Source organism: Euleptes europaea, chromosome 4, assembly GCF_029931775.1.
Source record: "Euleptes europaea isolate rEulEur1 chromosome 4, rEulEur1.hap1, whole genome shotgun sequence".
NCBI lineage: Eukaryota > Metazoa > Chordata > Lepidosauria > Squamata > Sphaerodactylidae > Euleptes > Euleptes europaea.
Window position 1 is genome coordinate 13,153,353 of NC_079315.1, and position 20,218 is coordinate 13,173,570.

Below are 20,218 nucleotides of genomic sequence, written 5' to 3' on the forward strand. Positions count from 1 at the left end.
CCAGGGCCCATCAAGTCCAGCAGTCTGTTCCCACAGTGGCCAACCAGGTGCCTCCAGGGAGCCCACAAACAAGACAACTGCAGCAGCATTGTCCTGCCTGTGTTCCACAGCACCTAAAATAATTCTATATAATATAATTATAATACAAACATAAGAAAAGCCATGCAGGATCAGACCAAGGCCCATCAAGTCCAGCAGTCCGTTCACACAGTAGCCAACCAGATGCCTCTAGGAAGCCCACAAACAACACATAGGAACATAAGAAAGGCCCTGCTGGATCAGACCAAGGCCCATCAAGTCTGAAATCTGACGAGATTGGACTATACCATGCTGCCTTCCCTCCCGTCCACATATGCATAGTGAAATTTAAAAGAAAAAAAAATCAAAACATCTTTCTTAGTGCTAGATATATACTATATTATTATTAGTATTTTTGAAAAAATATTTGTGTTTTTTTTTAATAAAGGGATACAAAAAGGAAAAAAGGTGGGGGAAGGAAAGGGTAGTCCGACTGCAATAAACATGAACAGAAAAAACAAAACAGAATTATTTCAATTAGTAAATTCAAAGGACATTTAAAAAATCTACCAAATTTAAATAAACATTTACTGCTTATGATATCTTTGATTAAACATATAATATTATACTATTATATTGATGGAGTAACTAATATTTATTTCTCTTCTTATGCTATATTACATATGTCTATAGATTTATTGATTTATAATCATAGAACAACTGCCATTTTTTGTTGAATTGTTCTGATGTTTCGTTCATAGAGGGATTCATCATAAAGATCATTTTGGCCATGTTGGCATAGTCAAGCATTTTGTCTTTCCATTCGCCTATATCAGGTATAGAAGTTTGTTTCCAGGTTCTTGCCAGAACGGTTCTTGCAATATACTATATTATTTTTAATAGCTGTTAGAAATTAGAATAGGTTTTTGCTGGCACATGTGCTTTTAATTTTACATCTGAACTGTGCATCATAACATTTTCACTGAAATCATAATAGGGTCTACTTAGATTATTGCTTTTGGCAGCACGTATACTAAAACTGGAATGGTACAGAGGTAGATTAGTATGGATTATTGCTGTTGGTTTTCCACCAGGACTGCCAAGGCTCTGGTTGGGGCGGGGATCCCCCGCCAGTGGTGGCGGGAGTAAAAACAACAGCAACGCTGGCTGTGATATCAGCCTAGGGTTGCCACCTTCTTTCTTGGAAATTCCTGGAGCTTTGGAAGTGGAATCTGGGTGTTCTGGATATCAGCTGTAATTCCAGGAGGTCTCTAGGTGCCATCTGGAGGTTGGCAACCCTAGCTATCATGTCGTAGAATCATAGAATTGGAAGGGATTACCAGGGTCATCAAGTCCAACCCCCTGCACAATGCAGGAAATTCACAACCACCTCCCCCTCCCACACCCCCAGTGACCAGATGCCAAGATGCCCTCCCTCTCATCATCTGCCTAAGGTCACAGAATCAGCATTGCTGACAGATGGCCATCTAACCTCTTCTTTAAAACTTCCAGGGAAGGAGAGCTCACCACCTCCCGAGGAAGCTAATTCTTCCTAATGTCTAGACGGAAACTCTTTTGATTTAATTTCAACCAGTTGTTTCAGGTCCAACCTTCTTGGGCAACAGAAAACAACTCAGCACCATCCTCTATGATGGCCCTTCAAGTACTTGAAGATGGTTATCATATCCCCTCTCAGTCTTCTCCTCTTCAGGCTAAACATACCCAGCTCCTTCAACCTTTCCTTATAGGACTTGGTCTCCAGACCCCTCACCATCTTTGTTGCCCTCCTCTGGACACGTTCCAGCTTGTCTACATCTTTCTTAAATGTCACTTCTAGTTAAAAGTTGGACGTGACAAAGGTTAACTCTAGGAATCGCCAGAAAAGTCTATGAAAAACCATGGAGTTTCCAGTGATTCCTAGAGCGACCTGTTATTCCTAGCTCTAGGAATTGCCACAAACTCTAGAATAAAATCACAGTTTCGAGTGATTCCTAGAGCTGCCCATGTAATTTCTCATTTTTTTTACTGAAAGCAAGATGACGAGCAGACAGCATCATGCCCCCCCATATCCCCACCCACAGCCCTCCCACCAGTTGTCAGGCAACCCAATTTTCTACACAGTAGTATGAAAACTTTTTCTTATTAAGCAAAACACAGGGTGCAATTTACTTTCCATTGTCTACACAGAAATCCCCAGAGCAAAGATTAAGGGGAAATGTTGCCAGTGTATGCCTCAGATGCAAAATTAAATAAACATCAGTGGATTGCAAGATCTATTAGGAGTCTTAAAGTAAAGCCCTCGCAGGGTTGCTCAATTCTCATCTTTCCCCACCTCTGCCAAAAATCCACATAAATCACTCCAATATTTTGATAGATCTCCCTTTCTCTTTGAACAAACACTCTCATCCCCAAATCTCAGGCCTGACGAGAGAAAAAACAAGGGCCGGTGAATGCCGGTCCATCACATTGATGGCAGATCTCCAGAAGCTGACATCGACATTGAAAATCTTGTACAAAATGTTAGAAACGGGGAGGGGGTGGGGAAAGGACCCAAGTCTAGGGGAAACGGATTTGCCAAAGTTTTAAAAGAAAAAAAAAATACAGAAGAGGTTGATTTCTCAAGCAGTAGGCTATCTTTACTTTGGCCCTGTAACAGCAGCAGGATAAACGGAAGCTGTGTGCACTCATTCAGAGGCATTGATTTAAAAATATATATATATTCTCCCTCTCTCTCTGGATGTGTGCTTGATTCCCCCCCACCAGAGCTTTGTTTGACAATAGTCCGCACTGACATGTGCCAGAACATGCTCTGCAGGTAAAACAAAAGCGATCGGGCAAATGCTCTGGTCACACCTTGTCTCCACGCTTGTTAGGATGTCTTTATACCCAAAGTCTTGGCACAAAGGAGGAGGAAGAGCAGCAGAAGAAATTTTGGGCGAGGTTGTCAGATAAGTCACTTCCGTTGGCACGTAAAAACCGCAGCTGTCCCAGCGCTCAGACAGAAGACAGTGGCCGTTTATGCATGGGAGTTGTACCTGAGGTTCGATGCTCGCTGGACCCACACTTTCCTGCTGGGAATCTATGCGCCAGCAGTCTCCAAGCTCAAATCAAGTCCCCGCCCCTTAAAATGCTGCTTTGAAATTGGCTTACTTGCAGTGCTTACTGTGAGAGAAAATCATCCCCCCCAATCTAATTGCCACATAAAAAGCACCTTAAGAGCAATAACAGCAAAAACAGAGCAATCTTAAAGGAAGGGGTGGGGGGAAGAAATCCAAGCCTCGGTTTTAAAAAGCTTTTCTTCTCCTCAGAAAGAGCTCCGAGGAAGCAGGAAGTATTTGAATCCCTGCCTCTGGACATGCTGCTTTGTAAGTGGCTGTGAATGAAACCAAGCTTGCGTGCCGCCCACTTTGCCTTCTGCACAGGGATTTCACCCGGGCTTTGCTCAGGGAAGATGGAAGAGTCGGGTTAATAGAGGAATGGGAAGACTTGGACATTGCAAGGGCTGGGCACAAGGTAGGGTTGCCTGGTCCCTCTTCGCAACCCGTGGGGTTTTTTTTGGTGTGGAGCCTGAAGAGGGCGGGGTTTGGGGAGGGGAGGGACTTCAATGCCATAGAATCCAATTGCCAAATCGGCCATTTTCTCCAGGTGAACTGTCCTCTATCAGCTGGAGATCAGTTGTAATAGCAGGAGATCTCCAGCTAGTACCTGGAGTTGGCAACCCTAGCACAAGGTCATCTCTAATGGACAGAACACTCATGCATAACTCCAAGGAACAACCGATTCAGACCGGGGGCGAACGTGAGTGAACATACCCATGCATAAACGACCAGGGAATGTAATGTAATCTAAGTTAAAAATACTGAGAACTTTGCTCATGTTCAGAAGTCACTTTAACCTCAGCCACATATTTCCTCAACTTGCTGCCCACTCAAGCAATATGCTGAACATTTTTGCGGCTGCGCAGTAGCTGTGGGCACTAACTTTTGTTTCTTTATGATCTGCAGATCTTTTTTTGGCATCTGTGCAGTGGGGACTCATCAACGTTGTGTCATGTTGTTAAAGTGGAGGGACACATTCCGTTCATCCCGCTCGTGTGCATGTGTGAAATGCTGCCAATCCAAACAGATCGGCAGTCATTAACATCAGCGACATAGACTTTAAAAAACTGTGACAGACCGACTGATTTGCTCTTTTTAAACAACTGCTCTGCACGACGGCACACAGCCACGATAGGTCTGCAAAGGGGGAATCTATGAGTAGTACTGTACTGTTTGACTACATGAAAAGGTAACCCTCCAAACAGGTTCAAACTGCTCACGAACAGCCGAACTGCTTGATGAAACATAGGTCTTTTACGCATGGGAGTTTTACTTGGGGTTCGAGGCTCTCTTGACCCATATTTTTCTGTCCCGAATCCTAAAAATGCTACGCGTGTTGTTATTTGCCCTGAAGAAAGTCGTGGGGTTTCCGGAGTACTGCAAAATCATCAGCAGAAATCTGGAAGCGTCTGAGTCCCCGCCCCTTGAAAACGCTGCTTTGTAATTGGCTGTAGTGCTTACTGTGCGAAAAACGTCACACACACACACACCAGCTTCCCTCTGCTGGACTTTGGCGTACATATGGAAATGGAGACGATTTGACCTGGGCTGATCTCAGGGGAGATTGAAGATTCGTGATACAACAGGATCGGGAAGACTCGGACCATGTGCGGGCGGGGCACAAGGTCATTTCTAAGGGACGGAAAAACTCATGCATGACCCCAATGAAAAACCGAGTCCGACCAGTGGAGAAAGTAAGTCCAAGTGACCGTGCATAAAAGACCAAAGTCTCCCTGCTTGTGACGGGCGAGCACAACGTTGGCCGAACCAGCCCTAGTCAAACATAGACTCCCTCCTGAAACTTTTCATCAGTAAACATAGTGTTGTTTTTTTTGGAAAAGAGACACACACAATAAGGTGGTCAAATTCCAGATGGCACCTGGAGATCTCCCATAATTACAACTGATCACCAGAGGACAGAGGTAAGTTCCCCTGGAGAAAACATCTGCTTTGGAGGGTGGACTCTAAGGCATCACACCTCACTGAAGTCCCTCCCCTCCTCAAACCCTGCCCTCCCCCCCAGGCTGTGTTTCCAAATCTCCAGGCATTTCCCAACCCGGAGTTGGCAACCCTAACAAACACATACAAGTTCACAAGGTTGGAAGAGACCACAAGGGCCATCCATCCAGTCCAACCTCCTGCCATGCAGGATCCCACAATCAAAGCGCTCCTGACAGATGGCCATCCAGCCTCTGCTTAAAAACCTCCAAAGACGGGGACTCCACCACCCTCCGAGGCAGCGCATTCCACCGTCGAACAGCCCTCACCATCAGAAAGTTCTTCCTAATGTTTAGGTGGAATCGCTTTTCTCTTAGTTTGAATCCATTACTCTGTGTCCTAGTCTCTGGAGCAACAGAGAACAAGCTAGTTCCCTCATCAACATGACATCCCTTCAAATATTTAAACATGGCTATCATGTCACCCCTTAACCTTCTCTTCTCCAGACTAAACAAACCCAGCTCCTTAAGTCTCTCCCCATAGGGCATGGATTCCAGACCTTTCACCATGGATTCCAGACCTTTGACCATACAGCCCTCAACTTTCTGCAACATTTTACAGATCTTTATACCCGTGCATAATAATGTTGTATGAAAGTTCTTTACATTCTTGGTAGACACCTGAGCGCAGGAGGCCGGCAACCCTATTTGCAGGACATAAGCTTGCAAGCCTGTGGCTGAAAGCTACACCTGGCTCCTTGCCAGCAAAAAGGTGTGCATCCAACACAATTCTCCCAAGCCTACAAACACACCCTTCCAGTTCCATGGTTTAGGACTGCCGTGTCTCTAGTCAGCCTGCCCTGTGGGAAACAACAAGCTCTCCGGCCAAGGCTGCCGCCTCTCTCTTAACCATCTCTAGTTCCATCCTGAATCACTTCACCAAGAGGAAATGCTCTGCTAGGCGGGGTGGGGGAAGGCGTGTGCTTGTGGGGAAGGGGATTATAACCTTTTTGTGTACTTGTGGATTGACGGAGTTTCGTGATGGGTGGCGTTTAAACACACAAAAGCTAATTTCCTGATGCCTTTTGTCCATCGCACAAGGATTAAATAAAGTCCGATTGAGAAGCAGGACATCCTTAAACGAAAGAATGTCTGGTATCCGACTGCCTTGCTCAGCAAAGTTTGAAACGCTTCTCCAGCGTAGGCCTTGGACGCCCCTGTCCACCGCAGACCTCAGAGCCCCACCCGATGTTATTCTTGGGAATGGTCCCCTCTCCCCCAGAAGTAACATTTTGGGAGGCATTGCAAGCTGCTATGGGAGGTAGGATTGCCAACCTCCAGGTCGTTAGCACAAAACCAAGATCATATAACAATGTGCAATTATGTATTGAGTGCTACAATAATACAATTATATACAATTTCTTATTCCAAATATATTCCGTTTCGATTCTTCAACAGTCCCACTTCCAATGTTAAATCTACACTTTGTATCCCTGTTGGGAACTGGCCAACTCCTTTTGTTATACCAGGAAGGAGAAATAACTTTATTACAATTGTACCCCTCTGGGGAATTGTTAATTGTCCTGATATCGGAATCCTTTATTGGATATAGATATACATGAGAACTACAGAATTGAGATTTAACACTGGAAGTGGGACAGTTGAAGAATCGAAACGGCCGTATCCTCTTCTACTCTTTTTTGCACCAGCGTCGGAAACTGTTGAATGAATATGGAAATATATATGAAATATATGAACAAAGTTTGAAGGAGTCACACGTACTATACGGGACTTTTTGTATATATTTGGAATAAGAAACTCAGTCTTTTTGCACATAACTGTATTATTGTAGCACTCAATACATAATTGCACATTATTACATGATCTTGGTTTTGTGCTGATTTCCATACCTCTTGGTACGAGCACAGAGGTGTTTGTTTATTTCCAACCTCCAGGTGGTGGCTGGAAATCTCCCACCATCACAACTGATCACCAGGAGGCAGAGATCAGTTTGCCTGGAGAAAATGGCCACTTTGGCAATTGGACTCTATGGCATCGTACCCCACTCCCCTCCCCAAACCCCACCATCCTCAGACTCCACCCCTAAAATCTCCAGGTATTTCATAACCTGGAGCTGGCAACCCTATATGCATAACATGCATGCATGTACATATGTGCACACCAATTACTCCAGGCAATCGGTCGGGAACAACCATTATTTATGCTCTGGAGGTCCGGATCACACATAGAGAGCCCTACACATTTATGCATGTATGTGCATAAGCTGCCGTCGCCAACCTTCAGGCGGGGCCTTGAGATCTTTTAGAATTACAACTGATCTCCAGACTGCAGAAACCAGTTCCTCTGTAGAAAACAGCTGCTTTGGAGGGCGGGCCCCACAGCATTGTACCCTGATGAGGTAGCTCCTCTTGACAAATCACACCTGGAGCTGGCAACTCTATTGAGTTCCCTCTCCTCCCCAAACCCTTCCCTTCCCAGGCTCCATCCCCCAATTCTCCGGGAATTTCCCAAGCCAGAGTCAGCAACCCTATGGGGAGAGAGGTTCTGCTGAGAAGGAGGACCTCATCAGGGTATAGTCCTATAGAGTTATAAGCACACAAGAACATAAGAAAGGCCATGCTGGATCAGACCAAGGTCCATCCAGTCCAGCGGTTTGTTCACACAGGGGCCAGCCAGGTGCCTCTAGGAAGTCCACAAAGATGACTGCAGCAACATTATCCTGCCTGTGTTCCAAAGCACCTAATAGAATAGGCCTGCTCCTCTGATCCTGGAGAGAATGGGTGTGCATCACAACTAGTATCCATTTTTACTAGCAGCCATGGATAACCCTGTCCTCCATGAACATGTCCACTCCCCTCTTAAAGCCTTCCAAGTTGGAAGCCATCACCACATCCTGGGGCAGGGAGTTCCACAATTTAACGATGCGTTGAGTGAAGAAATACTTCCTTGGATCTGTTTTGATAAAACAGATCCAAGGAAGTCTTAGTCCACCCTCCAAACCAACCCTTTTCTCCAGGGGAACTGATCCCTGCCATTTGGTGATCAGTTGTAATTCTGGAAGATCTCTAGGCCTCACCTGGAGGTTGGCAACCCAACTGGCCCTCCTTCCATAATCCCAATCGAGATCAATTTTTTTATAAAATAATTTTTATTATGTTTTTGTTGGGTACAGAAGGAAAAAGGGAAAGGAATTTTTTTCCACTTCCGTCTGCAATAGACAATGTTCTCTTTAGTCAATATTATACATTCATAAGATGAGTTTCTACACTTATTATGGTTAGTTTAACAAACTATTTACTACCTTAGTCTTATTCAATTAGAAGGTTATGTGTATAAGTAACTCAGATATATTTTTAAACGTGTAGAATAAATGTACACATAAAAAGAAATAACACTGTAATGAATTACCATTTCTCTTAGTTACTTATTGTTTGAAAAAAGTCAAATATATTCATAGATGCGTATAGAAGAAGAAAAAAATTTACTCATTTCAAATTCAACTTAATCTAAACATTTAGAGACATATAAGTACCATGGTAACCATTTCTCTTGAAATTGCTCTATTGAGAGCGATCTTGAGTGACAGCGAGCTGTTTCTCCTGGAGAACAAAAAGGCACAGCAGAGAGGACACACAATGTATGTGACGGGTTACAGGCGGCGCATCAAGGGAAGCTGGGGAGGAATTTGTTGGCAGGATAAGAGCCGACGGACAGGGAGGTTTGCTGTTCCTCCGGTGACTCAGCCTGAGTTCATTTGTGTATATAGCTGCAGCCTGTAGAAAAGACACCTTTGCCCTGCCCGTCCAGGGCAACAGCGGGTGACCGACTGATACCAACCTTCTACCAGGGAGTGCCCCGTTCCCTTGGCGGCAGAGCATGTGCAGTGCGCACAGCGCCAGCTCAAGCCGCTGGCATTTCAGGCACCACTCCATCGGGCAAGAAGGCTGGGGAGGAGCCTTCCCCGGCAACCCGGACTGGCAAAGTGCCAGATTAAGACTGCAATCCTAAACGGAATTGCACCCTTCTTAGTAGGGTGGCCAGCCCTGGGTTGGGATATTGCTGCAGATTGGGGCATGGAGCCTGGGAGGGTGGAGTTTAAGGAGAGGCAGGGTACAGTGCCATACGATGCCCTCAGGGGGGTACAATACCATAGAGAGGGCACCCTGCAAAGTATGCATTTTCTCCAGGGGAAGTGACCTCTGTAGTCTGGAGATCACTAGTAATTCCTGGAGATCTCCAAGTCAGTGTGAGAGCCAGCGTGGGGTAGTGGTGAAGAGCGGCGGTTTGGAGCGGTGGACTCTGATCCGGAGAACCGGGTTTGATTCCCCGCTCCTCCACATGAGAGGCTAATCTGGTGAACTGGATTTGTTTCCCCACTCCTCTACACGAAGCCAGCTGGGTGACCTTGGACTAGTCACAGCTCTCTCAGCCCCACCTACCTCACAGGGTGTCTGTTGTGAGGAAGGGAGGGGAAGGTGATTTTAAGCTGGTTTAATTCTCCCTTAAGCATTGGTGGACTGGCCATTGTGTCAGCTTGCCCGATGGCAAGTGGGGCCCCCTTAAACATTAGACAATATGTTAAAAATAAACATTAATAAAAAATAAATGATAGCCTCATAGTTGTGGGTGGGCCCCCTTTGTCTCCTGGCAACCACTATTTTTAGACCCAGTCCGCCACTGGCCTTAAGTGGTAGAGAAAGTCGGCATATAAAAACAAACCCTTAAGCCATTTTTGCATGGTCAATTTTGATGCTCGCTCAAAGATCTTTTTTAAAATGCAACTTTAAAAATGCCTTTTCACGGTCCCAACGCAGAAGGAGAACCTCCACTCCCCCCACTCGCCTGCTCCTTTGTTCCGGTTTGCGTAGCCATTAGCATGTGCATAGCTAACGCACCACTGTTGTTTTGCATGGTTCCTAGAGAGGGATTCTTCCCCACAAACACCAAAGGTCACGTTAAAGGGGCTCTTAAGTAATGCAAAGCAGGTATGCGTCAGCTTTGCAGTCACTTCCGGAATGACGGTTCAGCGTGCAAAACTGAAGAAAATACGTGGGGCAATTCAGCCTGGAATGCGCTAATTACCATGCAAAAATGGCATTTTTTATTTATTTAATATGCTGCTTTTCTCTGGCTAAGAACATCATTGTCCCCCATCGCCATTCCATCCTCACAACAACCACCTTGTGAGGTAGGTGAGGCTGAGAGAGAGTGACTGACCCAAGGTCACCCAGCGAGCTTCCATGACAGAGCAGGGAATCGAATCCAGGCCTCTCAGAGCCTAGTCAGTAACCCTGACGCATGCCGGCTCAAAGCAAACCTTACACCAGCCCTGCAAAGTACACCAATAGTGGTGCAAAGGATGCCAACTTGAAAAAAATTTTTTATCCCAATGCTGCTTGGAGTGGTGGCAGGCAAGGAGGGCTAACCTGCTATACATCCTCTCTCATACAACCCTACATCTAACAAAATCCCCAATCCATCTTAAGTAACAGTAGCAAGGGAAGCCCTGACCTGGATGGCCCAGGCTAGCCTGATCTCGTCCGATCTCAGAAGCTAAGCAGGGTCAGCCCTGGTTAGTATTTGGAGGGGAGACCACCAGGGAATACCAGGGTTGCTGTGCAGAGGAAGGCACTGGCAAACCACCTCTGTTAGTCTCTTGCCATGAAAACCCCAAAAGGGGTCGCCATGAGTTGGGTGCAACTTGATGGCATTTTACACACACACACACACAGCAAGGGAAACATCTGGAAATAGAATTCCGGCATCACCTGCAATAGATTCCTTGATTGCGATCTAAAGAGCACCTACAGTTTGCATTTACAAACCGTGGATATCTCTATTTCTCATCGTGATGATCAGATTTCCCTCTGGAATCCTATAATGTTCTGTTTCCCAACTTGGGTTGGTTCCACGTAGGGATTTCCCCCTGCATGGCTAGCAGGAAACCCTTGCATGACATCGTGCCTAATTGGAGCATGACTTATCTGGTTCCCATTTTCCCCTCCATTTACTCACTTTCGGCCAAGTAAAGCTGGAAACTGTAGGGCGTCTATGGTCAAGACACTCCTCTGTAGTCACCACGGGGAGTAGGGTTGCCAACCTCCAGGTACTAGCTGGAGATCTCCCACTATTACAACTGATCTCCGGCTGATAGAGATCAGTTCACCTGGAGAAAATGGCCACTTTGGAAGGTGGACCCTATTGCATTGAAATCCCTCCCCTTCCCAAACCCCACTTTCCTCAGACTCTGCCCCAAAAACCTCCTGCTGGTGGCAAAGAGGAACGTGGCAACCCTAACCAAGAGGGGGCAGGGTGAACTCAACACCCCCCTTTCAGTCCTTTAAGGGCTTCCCCCCCCCTTTGCCTTCCAATCATACTGGCCTAAATCTCCACCCCGGGGATGGACTGGCCATTAAGGCCTCTGGGGAAAATCCTGGTGGGACAATAGTGTAGGGTTACCAACTCCAGGTTGGAGACTTCCTGGAGAGTTGGGGGGTGGAGCCTGGGGAAGGTTTGGGGAGGGAAGGGACCTCAATAAGGTATAATGCCATAGAGTCTACCCTCCACAGCAGCCATTTCCTCCAGGGGAACTGATCTTGGTCATCTGGAGATCAACTGTAATAGCTGGAGATCTCCAGGGGTCACCTGGAGGTTGGCAAGTCTAGCCCAAGAACACCCAGCGAACATCATGGCCAAGCACTTGAACTTGGGTTTTCTTGACCCTAGTCTAACCACTATCACACACTGCCTCTCCTGAAGGGCTATGGCTTTCTCAGCAAGATCTAAGCATGTGTTGCTCTGTTGCTGTGATGGAGCCAGAGGAGTTTTGAACCAGGATCAGTCAATGCCCATTTACGAATGGGAATGTTACCTTGGTTTCGACGCTCTCATCCGAATTCACAGAACTCTATGCATGGGGGTTTTTTTGCCCCGAAGGATTTCCAGGATTACCTTATGATCAATTATGCACCCCCAGATTGGTGTTTGGGGGTGGGGTAGGGGAGCGGCTCCGTTCCCAAAACTCTGCAAACGCTGCTTAAGCTAGCCAAAATGGCTTCTAGGGGAGGAGTTGGATGAGGAGAGAGAAGCAACAATGGGGGGGGGGAAGAGAGAAACCCGAACATAACCACATGCACACAAATGGCATCGACTTTCATGGGGGTTGAGCTCAGATCAGACTTTAAATTCGTGCCAAAACAGCATCGGGGAAACCCAGAGGAAAGCACGGGATGAGAGTGAGGTGAACTCTGAGGGAGGGAAAAGTCATGCTTAACTCCAGCAAAAAACGGAGCCAGTTCGGCGGAGGACTCAAGTCAAAGTACCCATGCATAAATGGCCAATGTGTCTTTCTTACCTCGCAAAAATTGGTTCATTCAGCCCAGATCAGCTGAGATGCGCAGGGCTGGAAGCAGCCATGCCTCAGACAGCGCGGCTGGGAGAGCATCAGATAACGTTTTGACATTGCCGGTCTGTGCCAGAGACTGACTGTCTCTCCTTGTGGCACCCCGACACACACAACAGCAACCATTCATCCAAGATACTGCTGTCTAGGCAGCCGAGCTTACGCTGCAGAGGAATGAACCGGCGGGTAGGACTCATGGGAATGAACCAGTTGGAGGTTTGCCGCTTGATCTTTCTACTTTCCCCAGGAATGCGAAAGGTTGGCATGGAAAGGAAGGCAACAAACATTGCCAAAAGATAGCGAGAAGCTCTTCGGTGCCACCTCTGGCTGCTGAAGCATGGAGGCAGTGAGAACCAGTGGCAGTCAGGTAAACAGGTGATTTTGTAAGGCATGGACACCTGCACTGTTAGGGTTGCCAGCAGGGCCGGATTTAGGTTTGATGAGGCCCTAAGCTATTGAAGGTAACGGGGCCCTTTATATGTCCAGCTGTCCTTTGTCAACAACAAATTGTCGCTGTTTTTTGTGTTGAATATATGCTATATGGTAATTTATGGGCCTAATAGGTATCTAAAGTTATTTGCACACAACAAAATATGTATTTTATCAAAGTAATTGGTGAACTGAAATACAATTAAGAAGAAGTATATTAATAGTATAATAATTATTAAGCTCTAACTTAAAATGATTTTTTATTCATAACAAACTTAATAATGCAAACACATTGGCATTTGGCAAAAACAAAAATTCCTTTAGAAACACAATTTACAAAGACTCATAATCTAGTCTTTAGAAACTTGCTATAACATGAAATAGTAATGGGGCCCATTACTTACATCATAGGAGCCTACACAACACAAAACACTGTTGCTGTATGTAGGTTTTATTTTATTTGTTTTTTATCTTATATTTTGGAAATGTACAGCCAGGTGTTTTTTTCCTTTAAACTTTTTGGGGGCCCCCAAGAGAGTGGGGCCCTAAGCTATAGCTTGTTTAGCTTATACGTAAATGCAACTTGCCAGCTCCAGGTTGGGAAATACCTGGAGATTTGGGGGGTGGAGTCTGAGGCGAGTCTTCAGCAGGGTAGTGAGAGTGATCCCGCCCAAGACCCAGATGCTGGGGTCGCCATGAGTGATCTTCGCCTCCGTGGGGCAGGGTTCCCAAGCAAACTCCTGTCGGTTCTCCCACCACAGTGAATGTTTGGCATTGACTCACACGAGGAAGAAAGCATGGCTTTCAGGCACAGTGTGAGAGTAACTGGGGGCTCTTTTCCATGACCGTGAGTTGGTAGCCCTGGTTACCAACCTCCAGGTGGGGCCTGGAGTTCTCCCAGACTCTCAACTGATCTTCAGACTACAGAAACCAGGGAGGAATTTAAACGGGTTGAAATTAAATCAAAAGGGTTGAAGTTAAATTTTTAAAAAGGGTTAAATTAAATGGGTTGCAATTAAATCAACAGAGTTTCAGTCTAGCCATGAGGAAGAATTTTCTAACGGCAGAGCGGTTCCTCAGTGGAACAGGCTTCCTCGGGAGGTGGTGAGCTCTCCTTCTCTGGAGGTTTTAAGCAGAGACTAGATAGCCATCTGTCAGCAATGCTGATTCTGTGATCTTAGGCAGATTATGAGAAGGAGGGCATCTTGGCCCTCTTCTGGGCATGGAGTAGGGGTGTGTGGCGGGGAGGTAGTTGTGAATTTCTTGCATTGTGCAGGGGGTTGGACTAGATGACCCTGGTGATCCCTTCCAACTCTATGATTCTATGATTCTAGGAAATGGCTGCTGTGGATGGTGGTGTTTATGGCATCACATCCCCACTGAGGTCTCTCCTCAAACTTCGCCTTCTTCAGGCACCACTAGGGTTGCCAGCTCCAGGTTGTGAAATACCTGAAGATTTTGAAAGTGAGGCCTGAGGAGGGCAGGGTTTGGAGAGGGGAGAGACTTCAATGCCATAGAGTCCAATTGGCAAAGCGGCTATTTTCTCCAGGGGAACTGATCTCCGTCGCCTGGAGATCAGTTGTACTAGCAGGAGATCTCCAGCCACCACCTGGAGGTTGGCAACCCTATGCACCGTTGCGCTCACAGCACCGACCGGCCCAGTGGTTTTCCAGCTGCCATCTGAGAACTATGGTAGTGACTGTTGTAATTTGGAGACGTGCCCTTCAAGGAACATGGAGGATAGGAGTTTACAGATGATCTTTGCTGGCTACAGTGGGATGATCTAGGGGCAATAAAGCCAGAGAGCTGCAAGGACAGCAGGGGAATGTAGAGTTTGTTTGGCAATAAAATACACCGGTTTTCTTTGGTGTGTCCCTCATGTGACTGAATCACTAACTTACCCCATGGTGTCATAAGTGAGATGTTACAGGCAGAGGTCGAGGCAGCCGAAGACTGTCGGCTGGAAGAGCCCTTGTTGAAGACCTGACACAGGACGCTGCCTAATACTGAGACCCTTGTTGCTGTCCAGGTCGTTATTGTCATGTCTACTCTGACTGGCAGCAGCTCTCTGACTGGACTACCAGTCCAGAGCTGGCAACCCCAGGGAGATGGAGGGCTGGAGTCATGACAAATGTCATTACATGATGCTATATGATTCACCCCAAACTCTATGGTTTTATAACATGAACGGCTTATTTCAGTTACCTGAACACACATGAAGCTGCCTTCTACTGAATCAGACCTTTGGTCCATCAAAGTCAGTATTGTCTATTCAGACCGGCAGCGGCTCTCTGGGGTCTCAGGCGGAGGTCTATTCACATCACCTACTTGCCTAGTCCCTTGAACTGGAGATCCCAGGGATTGAACCTGGGGCCTTCTGCATGCCAAGCAGATGCTCTAACACTGAGCCACGGCTCACCTTACGATTATTGGTAATGGCATCTTCATCATGGTTTTATCCCCAGGCTTATAAATATTTTCATTTTCACAGAATGAGCACACCTTTACATGCCCGTCAAAATGGCTGTTAAGAACATAAGCCAGATGTAAAATTCTGGAAGTTATTTTCACTTTAATATACCCAGCTCCTTCAACCTTTCCTCATAGGACTTGGTCTCCGGACTCCTCACCAACTTGTAAATTCAGTTTTAAGATTTTATTAACCCTATTATTGAGCATATGTCTTTCAAAAATTATGTTTATTAATTGGCTCCACTATTGATCTATTATTAGTTTTGCAGGCAACCACATGACCTCACATGGCTTGCAACACCAATTTATCCTTGATTGAGTATTTACACCCTAGTCGATCGTGACCGCTGAGGAAGGCCCTCTTGGCCGAATTGCATCTGGTCCATGTATATTTTTCCTTGGATTAATCTGTGATACACCTACCTAGAGTATTGTGTTCAGTTTTGGGCACCACAATTTAAGGAGAATGTAGACAAGATGGAACGTGTCCAGAGGAGGGCAACAAAGTTGGTGAGGAGTCCGGAGACCAAGTCCTATGAGGAAAGGTTGAAGGAGCTGGGTATGTTTAGCCTGAAGAGGAGAAGACTGAGAGGTGCTATGAGAACCATCTTCCAAGTACTTGAAGGGCTGTCATAAGGAGGAAGGTGCCGAGTTGTTTTCTGTCACCCCAGAAGGTCAGACCAGAACCTTAGGCAGATCATGAGAAGGAGGGCATCTTGGCCATCTTCTGGCATGGTGTAGTGGTCCCTGAAGGTGTGGAGGGGATGGGGGTAGTTGTGAATTTCCTGCATTGTGCAGGGGGTTGGACTAGATGACCCTGGTAGTCCCTTCCAGCTCTATGATTCTATGAACTGCAAGAAGTGTACAGTGTACTGCAGTTTGTGACTTCTATGGCGTAGAAGCCTGTGTGTTAAATCATAAGGTATTTGGCACTTCCTTCAGAATCCCAACAAGGTTCCTACACTGAGATTGTAGTGATATACTAATCCGTTTGGTATTATGGTTTATACACAAGGAAACCACATACCACTGATAGTAAGCATTCACATAACCAAACGCAATGAATTAAATTACCACAGGGTATTAAGAACATAAATACTTCCTTTGCTTCACCGCTCTGTTTCCTACCAGATGACCCTTAGGAAGTACACACACAGAGCATATTAGAAGATGAGCAGGAGTATGAACCTGAGATAGTATGGCTGACATTGGTGGGTCCAGAGATGATGTTCCTAGAATCTATATGAGGGCAAAGTTGGCACCTTGGTTTGTTGCAGGCCTTGGTGCCAGAGTCCATGTTCCTGTTAAGTAGTTTATCATCATGGGTGAGAAATTGTTTTAGGTTAGCCGGCTGTCTGTAAGCAAGAAAGGGCGTCCCTGCTCATCTTCTAATGTGATTTATGCCATCACATGCCAGCAATGCCCTTCCACAATCTACATTGGACAAACAGGTCAGTCTCTTAGACAAAGATTAAATGGACATAAGTCTGACATCAGAAACCACAATATTCAAAAACCAGTGGGAGAACATTTCAACCTTCTGTTGCAGATTTAAGAGTAGCAGTTCTCTTACAAAGGAATTTCAAAGGGAGATTGGAAAGAAAAACTGCTGAATTACAGTTGATATTCAAACTAAAGACAATGCATTTACCTGGGCTGAATAAAGACCTTGCATTCATGGCTCATTACCAATGCTGATTTCTCCACACCCATCTCTCCCCTGGACATCACAGACTCTTCTGCATACCACACCTAATCCCATCACGCCTGCTATTCACATTTACATACTGTTAACATTTACATACTAATGCTTGTCTGAATTCACTCTCCTCTACAGATGGATTCACATTCTAGCTGTATCTGAAGAAGTGAGCTGTGGCTCACGAAAGCTCATACCCTGCCAGAAAATATTTTTGTTAGTCTTTAAGGTGCTACTGGACTCTTGCTCTTTTCTGTTATTATAACAGTTTATTATAACAGTTTATTTTTATAATATTTGAATGCTTATAACATGACTAATCTGCTTATAGAACCACGAATTTTTTTTAGGGTGGTTCTTGTGGAGTAAGCTACCTTCTCAATATTATATTGATAACAATGAACAACTGATTGACAGAATGTATATGTATATTATAGCATATTTTCTGATGAAGACCTCGGGTTGAAACTGGGCGTTAATCCGGACCCCTGCTATACATCTTGGACTATGAAATTTGTATGACCCCAACTTCATATTGTCAGTGCAATCAACAGGATACAACTCCGTGATGCACTTCAATAACAAGGCACCCAAATGTGGCAACCTTGAAAGGATTACTGATGGACAATGACTCCAAAGACACTGGTTCTAAAAAAGAACGTTTAACTTTTGTATATAGTTCTGTTTGTTTAGCTAACATCACTGTATATATTTATTCACTGTATTTGACTACTGCACATAGAATATAGCACTCTTTGCATAGTATGATTTATGTGTTTTGTTGTCTTATGCTGCTGTGTTTATAAGTTTGTAACCTCCAGTTACTAGCTGGAGCTCTCCTACTATTACCAATGATCTCCAGCCGATAGAGATCAGTTCACCTGGAGAAAATGGCTGCTTTGGCAATTGGGCTCTATGACATTGAAGTCCATCCCCTCCCCAAACCCCGCCCTCCTCAGGCTCCACCCCCAAAATCTCCAGGTATTTCCCAACCCGGAACCGGCAACCCTACTGAAGATGGAAGCTTTATTTACAATGCAATCAAGGTAGCCCAATTAGTCCAGTTTGGGCTGAGCTTGTTAGGGGTTGGAAGCTAAGCCGGGTTGGCCATAGTTAGTACTTGGATGGGAGATCACCAAGGAAGCTAAACAGGGCTGGCCATAGTTAGTACTTTGATGGATAGTGTTGCTAACCTCTAGGTACTATCTGGAGATCTCCTTCTATTGAAACTGATCTCTAGGTGATAGAAATCAGTTCACCAGGAGAAAATGGCCACTTTGGCAATTGGACTCTATGGCATTGATGTCCCTCCCATCCCCAAACCACACCCTCCTCAGGCTCTGCCCCAAAAACCTCCCACTGGTGGTGAAGAGGGACTTGGCAACCCTATGGATGGGCGACCACCAAGGAAGCTAAACAGGGCTGGCCATAGTTAGTACTTGGATGGGAGACCACCAAGGAAGACTGGAGTTGCTACACAGAGGAAGGCAATGACAAACTACCTCTGCTCCTTTTTCATGCCTGGAACGCCCCGTGGAAGGGGTCATCATGAATTGGTTATAGCTCAACAGCACATTCTTCTTCATTTTAAGAGATGCCTACAAGAACATGTTATACTTAATTACAACAACTGCATCTTTATTATTTTCACCAACACTGAGGGTGCTTGTGCAAATGGCACCGACCAATTACATTTTACAAGATGACAGAAGAAGAAGATGATGACAGAAGAAGAAGAAGAGGAAGAAGAAGAAGAGGAAGAAGAGGAGGAAGAAGAAGAGTTGGGTTTTTATATGCCAACTTTCTCTACCACTTAAGGAAGAATCAAACCAGCTTACAATCACCTCCCCTTCCCCTCCCCACAACAGACAGCCTGTGAGGTAAGTGGGGCTGAGAGAGCTGTGCCTAGCCCAAGATCACCCAGCTGGCTTCACATGGAGGAGTGGGGAAACCAACACAGTTCACCAGATTAGCATCCGTCGCTCATGTGGAGGAGTGGGGAATCAAACCAGGTTCTCCAGTAGTGCTACTGAGACCACCGAGAGCTGAGACGCTGGGGATGGTTGGGAAAGTGGATATAGATCTCCTTTGGCCCCTTGCCCGTCGCCAGAACAAGACTCTCAGATAAGATGGCTGAAACGAGAACACCTCGCTATTAAGAGTGTAGAAACTCCACCCTGAAGAATGGTACAACGCCAACCCAAACTGTGGCTGGATCACATAACTTCTAGTGAATCTACAACTTATGGCAAATCCCAGCTCCGCCATGGAAGATGACGATGTGGGATAAAACAACACTGGAACAGAGAAGGAGGCGCTCCCTCAAATGCTGATTAGGAATCTGAGGCTGCTAAGAAGGTGAAGCCTGCCAAATCGCCTTGGAACGCTTGTTTGTTCGGTGCCCCGACTGGTATACTGCAGGCGAGGGTTGGCTGGCTTACTTTGAACTATCTTTCCAGGGTTCCCAAGAGTGCAAAAAAGAAGAACAATGGAAAGCAATCATGCGGCGCTGTCAAAGTGTAGATAATCTAAACCGAACGGCATTTTCATGGCCCGAAACGCACCCAGGGTCATTAAACCGGTATATTGAAAGTGTTGACGTATTAATAACCCTGAAGAGTCAATCAAGGACGCATCTGCAGCGGCTGTTATCCTGTTCCCTAGAGACCATCTGGCACCGGTAATATTGTCTGCAGTCATGGCGTGCCATCTTGCCAGATGGAGCTAGGGGTTCGGCTCCGGCAGACAGTGGATGGATTCCCTGGTGGGGTCCCCAAGTCAGAACTAGAGGCTGTACTTTTCATGGGAGGGGCCTGGCACGGGGGCGGAGCACACGCATTTGCATATCTAGGTTCCTTTAGAAACCCCCCACCGGAAAAAGATATCCTTTAACTCAGGGGTGGGGAATGTCAGGCCCAGGGGCTGTTTAAGGCCCGCGAAATCATTTGGGCTGGCCCTTCAAGGGTCCTGGCAGATCTCTAGCTCAGAAGGATCTAAGACTGGCGATCCGCCCCCTCCCGCGGAGAGGAATAGCCTCTATTCAAGGTGGTTGTGAGTTTGTTTTGCTGAGAAAAGGAACCTTCTTTCTCCCTTGCAGAAGAGTCATTAGCTATGGAGCTGCTAGGATCGCCCAAGAAACTGT

The 20,218-nt window shown here is 46.0% G+C and overlaps 1 protein-coding gene across 1 annotated transcript in view; it reads right to left on the reverse strand.

Annotated features, from left to right (window-relative positions):
- EPHA1 (EPH receptor A1) overlaps positions 1–20,218 on the reverse strand; it is a 139,246-nt gene that overhangs the window by 61,147 nt on the left and 57,881 nt on the right. The window lies entirely within an intron of this gene.